Raw genomic sequence first — 13,103 nt, forward strand, 5'->3', positions numbered from 1 at the left:
TTTCCCTTCTTATAGAAGTCCATGGACATCAAATTGATTTCTGAACCATGGTCCACCAACGCCACCACCGGTTCATGAACATCTCCGATCTTCACGGGGGTCTCCGTGGTCGCTCTGGCCCAGTGCGGCCTCGAATAGTGGCTCTCCGGCAACTCGTCTTCCAGCGCCATGTCCTCTATGTGCGTCGTCCGCACCTCCACCGGCTTCTCCGGTTCTGTCTCCGTCGACAGCCTCTTCCTCTTCACCAAGTCTACGATGGAGTCGTGGAACTCCTTCTTGGCGATCCCGAGCACTTCCCTCAAGGATAGCTCCACCTTGCTGTCGAGGATTCATTCTTCCAGGACCTTTCGCAGGTCCGTGGATCTTTCGATTTCTATGCCCAACCGGTACCCGCCCTTCTTGGGATTATCCTGGGCGCCGGTTGCAACGGCCTCATTCCGTCTTTGCCCGAATCGAGTTTCATATCGCTGCGAGGGCCCGGCCCCTCCGGTTTTCCCTACCCGCTTGTCCTCCACCAGAGCCCCGTAGTTTTGACAAGCGGCTTCGACGAAGCCCGTCTTTTCTTCCACCGGGTCACTCCACCCGGTTACCTCCCGGACCCGTTTTTCCGCTTGGTCCACCTCTTCTTTCCTCAGCCGTGCGCCGGCGAGGCCTTCCAGCATCGTCGGCCAGAACCCGGCTTTGTTCGTCTTCGGGGCCTCGCCACCTCTGACCCGAATACCAGTTGATGCCGAGTAGTGGACGGTCTCCGCGTGACGAGCCGCCGCCTCCTCCATCAGCCTTTTCATACCCCCTCGCCCGACGTTCAAGTTCAGGGCCCTTTGGGTCTCGCTGGCATGCACCCGACCATTCCACATGTACACCACGTTGCTTCTCATCGCCTCCGCGAAGTCCTCGCAGTCCTTTCGGATGTGCCCAACCGTGTCACACCACATGCACCTATTTTCAACCAGAGGTCATCGGTCACGGGCTTGTTCGCCACCATCCCTCCATGCTTGGGCAATCTGGAGATCCCTTACCATCCGCGTCAGCTCCTCCAGAGCTGCTCCCCCGGACGAGCCCTTGACCACACCGGTTGAAGCCGACCCGGTCTCGAGCCAATCTCGGGTCTCTTCCCTTCGCGTTGGTGGTGTTGGCTCGAGCTTCTTTGCTGCGATAGAGCCCGCCCCTATCGACCCTTTGTCAACCCATTCCCGCCGTTTGTCGAAACGGCCACAGACCCTTTTCACCACGGCCCTGTTGAGAAGCAAGCTCAACATGGTATGTGATGCTTATGAGAAATAAGCTATAGTAGCTATTTAGCTACTAGTGAACAAAAAGGTAAAACAGCTATTTAGCTAGTGACAGCTAATTAGCTAGTGAACAGCTATTTAGCGACTGACAGCTAATTAGCTACTGGCAGCTAATTAGCTGCATGTGTAATAACTTATGACTTAGGTAAAAATAAGTGTGAGTGAATAGAAAAGTAAGTAGTAAGAAAAAACAGAGAATAGTGAGTAGAGAACTCTGAGAGAGTGAGAGACCAGAAGACTGACGAGAGCAAGTTGAGCTCTACATGTAATAGAAGAAAACCATTTTGCTACTATAGAGGTAAGTCCCCTTTCCTTTCTCTGTCTGTTTAGAGCACGCTAACGATCCAGCACACTACGATCCGCCGCGCATACAAAAGAAGAGCCCGAGTGCCTTCTTCACGTTTTCTTAACATGGTATCAGAGCAGAGTAGCTCGTAAGGAAGAGTATAGCAGTGCCTTAATCTGAGAAAGTTATGTCTCTGGTTGCTGATCAGAAATCAGAAAGTTACTTGTTGAAGTAACTAAAGCAAAACCCTGGTTTTTTGGAAGGAAAAAAATGGCTGCAGAAAATGTAGGCCAAATGGTCACAGAGAAATTAGATAAAAACAATTTCCCGGCGTGGAAATTCAGAATGACAAACTTTCTGATGGGGAAAGGATACTGGGATTACATTGAAGGAGACCTAGAAGAGGCTCCAGAGATCCCAGAAGAGAATGCAACAGCTGCACATATTAAGGCATTTAAAGATTGGAATCAAGGGGCAAGGAAAGTAATGCATTGGCTATCACTCAGCATCTCAGATTCAATGCTTGGGCATATACAAGATGCTATGCTCCCAAAAGAAGCTTGGGACAACTTGGTAAAACTGTTTGCTGTGAACACAATGGCTAGAAAGCTCCAGTTAAAGACTGAGCTAAATACCTTGGAGAAAGGTAAGATGTCAATAAATGAATATGCCCTAAAAATCAAGAGTATATGTGAATCACTTGCTTCTATCAATGTGAAGATAGAAGATGATGACAAAGTGGAAATATGCTTAAGAGGCTTAGGACCTCAATACAAGAGTTTTAAAACTTCTATGCTCACAAGGGATAGTATCCCAAGTTTTTCAGATCTGGTCTCAATGCTTGTGGTAGAGGAAAGGAATCAGATGGATGATGCAAATAAAGGAAACTCAGAGAACGAGGGGCAAGCCCTCTATAATAATGCCGGAAGAGGCCGAGGAAGAGGCCATGGAAGATTTGGCTCAGGAAGAACCAATAATAATGGCTTTCAAGGAAGAGGACAACAAGCTCATAGAGGAGGAAACAACAACATAGGCAGGGGGAGCAACCGAGGTAGAGGTAAGCAAACTTATGTAAATGATGATGGCTGCTGGTATTGTGGTAAACTAGGCCATACACAGGCTGAATGTTACAAGAAACAAAATGATGAGAAAAGAGGAAAAGGACAACAGAGTAACTATGCCTCTACTAGTGAAGATTGTGAAGAGGAAGGTGTTTTTGTAGTGCAACATGAGATAGCAGCAGTGGCTGAAAGCTCACAGAAATGTAATGAAGAGTTTACGTGGTATGTAGACTCGGGGGCATCTAACCATATGACTGGACATGCAAATTGGTTTGAGAGTTTAAGAGAACCAGAGGTTCCTGGTTATGTACAAACAGGTGATGACACAACTCACCAAATAAAACATGTTGGAGATATCCCATTGTGGGAAGAAAGAGGAAAAACCAAGTATATGTTGAATGTGATGCATGTTCCAAACTTTGCTAAGAATCTGATTTCTGTTGGACAGATTGTAGAGCAAGGTATGCAAGTGAAGTTTAAGCAAAGTGGATGCTATATAGAAAAGAATGGGAAGCTCATTGCAAAAGGGAAGAGACAAGGAAGAATGTTTATCTTGGATGTAGAAATGCCCAAACAGATTTCAGCCATGTTTGCAAATGGAACGAGTGTAATCTCAGATGTGGAAATGTGGCATAAAAGGATTGGCCATATAAGTATGCAAACATTAAAGAATATGTTGAGAAAAGATGCAGTGGCTGGACTGCCGAACTTGAAAAAGTGTGAAATGGGAAAAGTATGTGAAGCATGTCAATATGGTAAGCAAAACAGGTTGCCATTCCCTCATGAGAGACATGTAAGCAAAAATCTGTTGGATTTGGTACATACAGATGTATGGGGACCAACAAAGAATGCATCTATTGGTGGATGCAGATTTTATGTTACATTTATTGATGATTGTTCACGGAAGACATGGGTGTACTTCATGAAGGAGAAAAGTGAAGTATTTGACTGTTTTCGTAAGTTTAAATGCATGGTAGAAAAGCAGGCTGGTACAAGGATAAAATGTTTGAGATCTGATGGAGGAGGAGAGTATTTCTCCAATGAATTTTCTGATTTTTTGTGTAATCAGGGAATAAGAAGACAGTTCACATGCCGATATACTCCACAGCAAAATGGAGTTGCTGAGAGGAAAAACAGAACTTTGGTGAACATAGCAAGGGCAATGATGACTGAGAAGAACATGCCATTATACTATTGGGCAGAAGCTGTAAATACAGCAAATTACATTTTAAATAGATGTATTACATCAGGAGTACATGAGGCAACTCCTGAAGAGTGTTTTTATGGCAGGAAGCCTAGCTTACAACACTTGAAAGTGTTTGGATGCCTTGCATATGTACATGTGCCTGCAGAAGTAAGAAGTAAGTTGGATCCAAAAGCAGAAAAATGTATCTTTGTTGGATATTCAGAAGAACAAAAAGGGTACAGATGTTATAACCCTGTGACTAAAAAGATTGTGACAAGTCGAGATGTGATATTTGATGAGTTGGCTAGTTGGTACAGCCCAAAACAGAATCTAGAGACTGATGAAGACTGTCAAGATGAAGACAAAGATAGATCAGAAAATGTAGAAGACTGTCACAGAGATGGAGACAAGGTTGGACAGCAAAGTCCAACATCAACAGAATGTTCTGGACCATCAAAAAGCTCAGATGGTAAATCTGATTCAAATTCATGGAGTGGAAAAACTGGACAGAAAAAATCTGATGACAAAAAAGGAAAACAGAAAATGCCAGAGTATGAAATCCCGGATGACCTATCAAAAAACATGGAAGATGAAGATTCAGATATGTCTTTGGATGATTTCCTTGGAATACAGGAAATGAAAATCCCTGGTATGGAAAAGGCAATAAAGAATGCAAATCAGAAACTAAGAAGATCAGATAGAGAGAAAAAGACTGTGGAAAGATTTGGGTATGATACATATATGGCTATGCACTATGCATATATGTCTAAGGTGGTACAGATCCCTGACCCAAACAGCTTTGAAGAAGCAAAATCTGAGAAGAAATGGATGGATGCAATGCAAGAAGAGATTGATGCATTGGCTGAGAACAAAACGTGGGATTTAGTGAAGTTACCAAAAGAGAAAAATGTGGTAGGCTGCAAATGGGTCTACAAGACAAAGCATGACTCCAATGGGAATGTAAGTAGACATAAAGCAAGATTGGTTGCAAAAGGATATGCTCAGATGCAAGGGATTGATTATTATGAGACTTTTGCACCGGTTGCAAAGATGGCAACCTTGAGAACACTACTTGCTGTAGGAGCAGCCAGAAAATGGATTTTGCATCACATGGATGTAAAAAATGCTTTTTTACATGGTAACTTGGAAGAAGAAGTGTATATGAGTCAACCACCAGGTTTTGAAGATAAGAAACATCCTGGTTATGTATGTAAGCTGAAAAAAACTCTCTATGGACTGAAACAGGCACCAAGAGCATGGCACAGAGAACTTTCAGATTCTCTGAAAAATCTTGGTTTCAAAATGTCAAAAGCTGATCCTTCCTTGTATGTAAAAAGTGAAAATGATTGCATTGTTATTATTCTGATTTATGTAGATGATTTGATTATTGGAGGAGATTCCGTGGATGAAATAAGAAAGTTGGAAAAAAATCTTGAAATGCAGTTTCATATGAAAGATTTGGGAGATCTGAGATATTTTCTTGGTATTGAAATCATCAGATCTGAAAGTGGTATATGTATGTTGCAAAAACAGTATGCAACTATGTTGAAAAAGTATGGTATGCTTGGATGCAAACCTATTGCTGTACCACTTGATAAAAACTGCAAGTTGAGGGTTGATTTGGGAGCCAAGATAGAAGATGTAAACATGTACAGGTCTATGGTGGGCAGCCTTATTTATTTGACTATAACAAGACCTGATTTGAGCTATGTTGTTGGATTAGTCAGCCAGTTTATGCAACAGCCAACAAAGCCACATTTGGACTGCATCAGAAGGATTCTGAGGTATGTAAAAGCAACTCAGAACTTTGGACTATTTTACAGGGCTGATCTAGACATAAATCTGGAAGGATATACAGATGCTGATTGGGCTGGAAGCCAAACAGACAGGAGATCCACAAGTGGATACATGTTTACCTTGGGAAGTGCAGGAATTTCATGGAGTAGCAAGAAACAGGCTACTGTTGCATTGTCCAGTACAGAAGCTGAGTATAGAGGGGCTGCAATAGCCACATGTGAAGAAGTATGGATCAGAAGACTGCTTGCTGATCTGGGAGTATATATAGATGGTGCTGTCACAATTTGGTGTGACAATATGAGCAGCATTCAGCTTGCAAAGAACCCAGTGTTCCATGCAAGAACAAAGCACATTGAGGTGCATTATCACTTTGTTAGAGAAAAAGTGATGGAAGGTGAAGTTGATCTGGTGTATGTGAATACAAATCAGCAGGTTGCTGATATCCTTACGAAGGGATTGAGTGTGGAAAAACATACACAGTTTCGGAACATGATGGGAGTTGTAAACATTGATGAGATGGCTAAAAAGCAAAATGGAAAAGAAGATTGAAGAGAACCTCAAGCAAGAATAAGTTGAGCTTGAGGGGGAGTGTTGAGAAGCAAGCTCAACATGGTATGTGATGCTTATGAGAAATAAGCTATAGTAGCTATTTAGCTACTAGTGAACAAAAAGGTAAAACAGCTATTTAGCTAGTGACAGCTAATTAGCTAGTGAACAGCTATTTAGCGACTGACAGCTAATTAGCTACTGGCAGCTAATTAGCTGCATGTGTAATAACTTATGACTTAGGTAAAAATAAGTGTGAGTGAATAGAAAAGTAAGTAGTAAGAAAAAACAGAGAATAGTGAGTAGAGAACTCTGAGAGAGTGAGAGACCAGAAGACTGACGAGAGCAAGTTGAGCTCTACATGTAATAGAAGAAAACCATTTTGCTACTATAGAGGTAAGTCCCCTTTCCTTTCTCTGTCTGTTTAGAGCACGCTAACGATCCAGCACACTACGATCCGCCGCGCATACAAAAGAAGAGCCCGAGTGCCTTCTTCACGTTTTCTTAACAGGCCCAGTCGGCCATCAGCCCGTCATCAGTCTCCAATAGGAGGCCTACCTACTCCCGATCCTGCTCATCAACCGACTTAACAAACAATAGGACACGGCTTGTGTCCAGAACGGTCCGGTCAAGCACCGAGAGGCGCGCGAAGCGTTCCTCAAACTCCCGAAGGAGCACTGACGCGTTCCTTCCTTTGTCGGGGGTCTCCACCCACTCCATGAAGTCCCGCTTCGAAAGTCGAAGCGCATCTTCAAGCCCGTATCTTTCGAGGAGCCGACCTTCGAACTCCTCCCAGGTCCGGCTCTCGGCCCATACCTCGAGCACCTCCGTGTGGATACCCGGCATCGCCACTCGAGGGAATCCGGCTAGACGCCTCTCTTTCGGAATGTCCCTCATTACCATCTCAGCCTAGTAGGACGCCAAGTAGCTCGTGGCATCCTTTCCACTAAACTGGCTGATCGTACCGACAACGCCTCGATAGCCCTATCAAGGGCGCCGGTGCCTTTGTGCGCACTCACTATACGGTCTACACCCGAAGCCATGGCTTCTGCAAGGTCCAACCCCCTCATCTTCTACTCCTCTGCCGCCTGTTCACGTCGGGTTAACCAAATATGTCGCGTTGTTACGCGCGTGGGCGGAGAACAAGGCGGGACCACTGGGGTCTTGGACCGAGGAATAGGTGAGGAAGAAAAAAGAGAGAGAGAGAGAGAGAGACGCTCACTCACGTACAGACAAAGAAGCGCACAGGGATGCGTCACAACAACGCAGGAGACGCGAGTTGAGAACACTAGAGTGTGTTATGTAAATATAGGCATGTATTTGTATGTATGCAGACAAATCAAACGGTTACAGCCGACCAGGTCGACGAGGTGGATGCCGACGCCTGATCACCCACGCACACAGTAGAGCAAGATGGAGATTCTCCCGGAAGCACACGGGCGTTCCACGGAGCAGAATCAACCTCCTGAGAGCTTGCGCAAAAGAAAGCTATGGAGAACGATAGAGAAGAAGAGCTCGGTCCCAGTCCGACAGCACTTCCTTCCCTCTAGCGCGTGATCCCTTTCTCTCCCCCGTCTCCCTCTCTTTTATAGCTCAAGGAGGGAGGCCGTTTCACCCGTTTACATCACATTAACTCTCTGTCCTTTCGGACAGAGATACTCCTCGATTTACCTTATAGAATATTGCTACCTAGGATTTAACCTTTGTGCCTACCTATCTACTATACGACAAGGGACGTGCCCACGTGTAAGGGCCGGTTCACACACACTATACACGGTTTGCGCCTGGGGACGGTTTTCTTCACGACACCGTGCTGTCTTGTGTAATCTCTGTACTATTCATAAGTGCATCTCTAGAAGTGTAGGGTAAGAGTCAGGGTAGTAGCGCACTCAGGTCCTCAGTTGTAGCCATGAACCTTCACCCATAGATACACATTATTATGCAACCAACGTAGTATGGCTCATGCCTCGTGTAACGGCATACCTTGCCACGCAATCCCCTTGAGGTCTATCTCGACGGACTGAAGATAGGCAGTGTTCCGTATCGGTAACACGTTTGGCACACCCGGTGATCTGTGATTTCTCGCAGACGAACAACAAGGGATGGATGTCTAGCCGTAGAAGACCTAGAGAACCGACCTGGCAAGACCGACCACTCACGAGGTTCATCACACGCCAGACAGAGGAGTGCGCAAAGCAAAAACCTCGCTTTAGTATTCCCTTCAGGAATACAAATCGACTCCACTCTCACAGAACACCAAGACGTCAAGCAGGAAGTCCTGTCACTACACGAGGATCGTGATCTTTCCCTGCCCACCATAGCGTCCGGAATGGCCTTCTCCTATCCACGCTTCAACAGCAAAATAGACGCCGCAAGCCACACCCAATTGTTCCTGAATGTTTGGAACGCTAATCACATGGCGTGTTACCCCGTACGAGATGTACGGAGAGTCAAGTGTGATGAGCGATGGTCGAATGTTATCATGATGTTGTGTATGTGTAGGGGGTATAAATGTAGTTGTGAGTCTATACGTATGTGAACACATGCACATGTGTGTGCATGTGGATGGATACGAGGAGGTGTGAGTGAGTGTCCAGTATGAATGCTAAATGGGGCTTACACCCCAATATATCTACCCCCTCTTGTACTATTTAACCCCTTATGGGGAATGAATGAAACATGAATGATCATTTTCTCTCTCAATCTCTCGCTCTCTTGTCATCTCTCTTTCTCTCTCTCTCTCCCCCTCAACGTTGAATCCCCTTGGGAGGGGGGTGGAGCCATTCTAGGCACCACCCCCACCCCGCAATGCTTCTCAATGCACATGATCTCTCTCGCCATCAATCCCATACTCTCCATCATCATCATAACCATCATGTCTATCTTTATCATCATTATCATCGTCCTTAACCCTAACCCTAAAACGAATCCGTGGTCGCCAAAAACTGTGTTAATCCTGACACAGGGTGTCCACTTAAGACACTTCACCAAAGGGTGTTACGGCAAGATGACTTACGACACAATGCTTAATTAGACCTTAATTGGTTACTTAGCAATACGTCATTAACACGCGTAAGATATAACAATGAGTACAGAACGGTAATCAATACTGAAAGGTTAAGGCAATAAGTTCTATTAATTATCCGTTGTCAATTACATTGTAACTGGGCCTTTATATAGGTCTCCAGTGCGAAGTACAAAACGGTGCCAACCGGCACCTATTCAGAATCGGTCCGGATCCGGATCGACATATCGATTCCGATTCGTCCGTCCATATTAATAAAATAATTACAACAGTTCTCAAATAAACTATTCCTTTCACACTCTGGTCTGGACATCCTTAAGCCTTCTTGCCGGCCGGGTAACATGGCGCAATGACTTCCAGTACCAGAAGGGCATGAATCGAAGATTGCAGAGTTTGGATTAACTCTGAATGGGAGAGTAGTGTGTTGGCACTCTCAGATGGACCTGGCAGCAATCACGACCTTTGATTAGTTGCAATAAGCATTTTTGCAATTTTTTCATAGAAGGGTACCGCAACAAGAGATTATTGAGCAATTTTACACCATCAAGCAATCCCCAACAAAATCCGTCGCGGATTTTAGTCTACGATTCCAAAATTTACGACGGCAGCTTACACACCCCAACAGATGAGGAAGCTAAGGAGACATTTTTGGCAGCCCTCCAACGACCGATTAGAATGACGCTGAACACGCATAGTCTGAAAGGGGAAACAACCAATATGGTTATAGAGCGAGCCTTACAACTCGAATTGGAAGAAGAAGATGACAGATTTCCCGCCAGGCTATTCAATGCACGATCTGTCTCAACTTTGGGCATTCTGCGGTGGAACGCAATATGCGAATTCATTACCCAATTTGTCACTCAAAGGCACACACGGTCGAGCAGTGTGAATACAATATGCTTAATAGACCTACACCCACAGTACGACACGTAGAACCATAGAGGCCACTTTGTCAAAATGATCAAGGGCGAAAAGAGGAACGACCCCGATATACGGAACGAAATCCGCGCAAAGATCGTCATTACCGTAATCACCGAAACAACAACTTATATTCCGATGAAGAGGAATTGGAGGACGAAGAATATCGGGGCAACAACCGATATAATAAAGGGGGGCGTCGTTATAACAATCGACGTTTTACAACCAATCGCGAGGGATTCAATGGACCACGACCACAAGGACATAATAGGCATTACAAGGACCGACATCGGTATGACGAAAGTTCAGAAGATGAACGGCGCCATGAGACACATCACGAACCCCGACACCCACCATTGAATAACAGGAGGTTTCAACAAAACCAAGATGAACAAGCAATAGCCACGTAAATGGCTACACCACTAGAGAGAGAGAGATAGGTGAGTCCAATGTCCATTGTTTCGTATGCCAACAACCCGGACATTACACGACTCAGTGTCCACTTCGCAAAGGCAAAGGACCCACCATAAATATGATTATGATGGAAGTTCAACAAGTGACAACATGGCAGCAAACCAAGAACACTGACTGGACTATGCAAGAGGAGATACGCAAAGCAGCCCAAGCTTGGGTAGAAAAAGCTAACGCGGCAACTACGGAACGTATGAGGTAGGAATCCGCAAACAACTTACCCAGGGGAGAAGATACGACATCATCAGATTCCATATGGCAGGCACAGGCGAACTGCAAGATAACGATGACCATGGAGAAGCTCCTTTGACTGGTTCCGAAGTTCCGACAAACAGTGGAGAATCACATTATGGGCACATATGGGATAGATGTCTCGACAAATTTTGCAGAAACCAGTTCCGGTCCAATGGTAGTAGACCATCACAACCCAGCCATTAAACTAGTGATATAGGGTCACGAAGTTGACGGATGTATAGTCGATGGGGGTTTCAACGTCAATGTCATTAGTAAGACTACATGTGAACGATTAGGAATTTTGAATTGGGAAGTTTGCCCTTTTTGGCTTCGCATGGCAGACACTAGATCTATCTGAACCTTAGGGTTGATTGGGAAATTAGGCATTATCGTCGACGGTCATCGTTTTGACATTTCGGTAGTGGTATTGGCACTTGACGCCCCAGGAGCGTACCCAATATTGCTCGGTAGCCATGGCTTCGGGCGGCTAACATCAAACAGCACTGGCAGCATAACTATATCAGTTTCTGACTAGGACGTAGCAAAATCCGCATACCCACTTAGGAAATGGCTGCACAACCCAAGGGCATAACACCATTATATGCAGAAGACATATATATGCTAGAAGGGGTAGATGATGCGGAGCTGGAAGGATACCTTGATGATCAACCGCAGATCGTCCAATTATTTGAAATTAATATTATGGAAACCATTGTGGACTACGTGCCCAGTAATACGCTTCAAGAAGAGGCGTACGAGCTGGATCCAAAATCATTGCTAGAGCTAAGCAGGGCACGAGCAACATTTGACTGGGAAATGGAAATCTCACGGCGAGTCTCAGCCTTAGCATTAGAAGACGTCAATGTCGAAACGACAACGGATCCACGAGTACTCTCAATTGCAAAGGATTTACCCCTGAGTCACAAGGAAGCAATGATAGCAGTGCTCAAGGAATATAAATATGTGTTCGCTTGGTCCCATGAAGACATGAAGGGGTTGGACCCAAAGTTTTACCACCATAAGATCAACTTAGCTACCGATGTGAAACCCGTATAGCAGCGTCGATATCACATGAATCCGAATTACGCGGCTCGCGTAAAAGAGGAAATTGACAAACTTCTCAAGGCAGGGTTTATTCGACCAGTTAAGCAAGCTACGTGGCTAAGCCCAATAGTCGTAGTACCGAAGAAAAATGGCAGAAGCAAACCCTAAACAAACACGAACTCTCAACCCTCACGACGAGGAAGAAGAAGAAGAAAACTACTAAGTTAAAACCGCCTAACCCTAATCTAATGGTGTACCCCCTAACACGAAATGGGCAACCCTTTTACAAAGGGTGCTCGCCTCCTTTTATAGAACAAGGAGAGGGATGCGTAACAATGTGGGATAAATCCCTTATTACATGGGATCCTCTGTCCCAACTTAACTCCTATTGTTCACACGTTTTTACAAGGGTAAGTGCACATGGTGCACTCCGCCGATTCTTCTGACAATCCCCGGTTTCTCACTATGGCCCGAAATCTTCACAACATCCGCCCCCACCAAATTGCACGTCCACTAGTACGTGCCAAATCTAGAGAAGGCAAAAGATTCGGGCCAGTGAGGAACCGGTCTTTCGTAATCCGTATTCCGGCTGTCGCGTTGCCCTCGCCGGTCAGAACTGTCGGCTCTGGTTCCCTTTCCGCGTTCGCCTCGCCGTAGGCTTCTTGGACCCATCGATGGGTCATTCACTGCGATCCCGTAGTGCGTGTGCTTCCCCGTTGGCTCTTCTCTTGGCCGCATGCACACCTCTCATTCCTCTTTCGGGTGTGCCCTTTTCGGCTCGACACACCGCTCCTTAATCGGGTGTCCCCGACAGCTCACCGGAAGATCACTCTTGTCGCGTCCTAGCCCGCATGGCCTCCTTCTCTCACGTAACGCCTTGGTTGGTCAGTGCCTCTGCTGCTGCTGCCTTCGTCCCCTCGCCGCCACCTTCCATTGCCCTCGGTCTCACGTTGCCACGTTGGCCGAACAACCAGGGTCTCCAGGCAGGTGTGAAGGATCCTTCTCGGGCCTCCGTTTAGTTGGGTCACCAAGTCGTGTGCCAAGCGTGTCCAATCTTTGTCACGCATCCGGTTCACGGCCGCCTCGCCGGCCTCATACCTCCTTTCGCTCTGCTTCCCGTCGTTCGATCACATTCACCTACCGCCACCGTCCTTTCCTATAGGACTCACATCGGCACTCGGGCCGACCGCCGGATCGGTGTGATGATCCTTGTGGGACCTCCCCTTCTGCCTTCGGTTGCCCA

The sequence above is a fragment of the Azolla caroliniana genome, unplaced genomic scaffold (genome assembly GCF_043228905.1).
Source record: "Azolla caroliniana isolate FFs.n. ecotype wild unplaced genomic scaffold, voAzoCaro1.0.p SCAF_6, whole genome shotgun sequence".
In the NCBI taxonomy this organism is placed as follows: domain Eukaryota; kingdom Viridiplantae; phylum Streptophyta; class Polypodiopsida; order Salviniales; family Salviniaceae; genus Azolla; species Azolla caroliniana.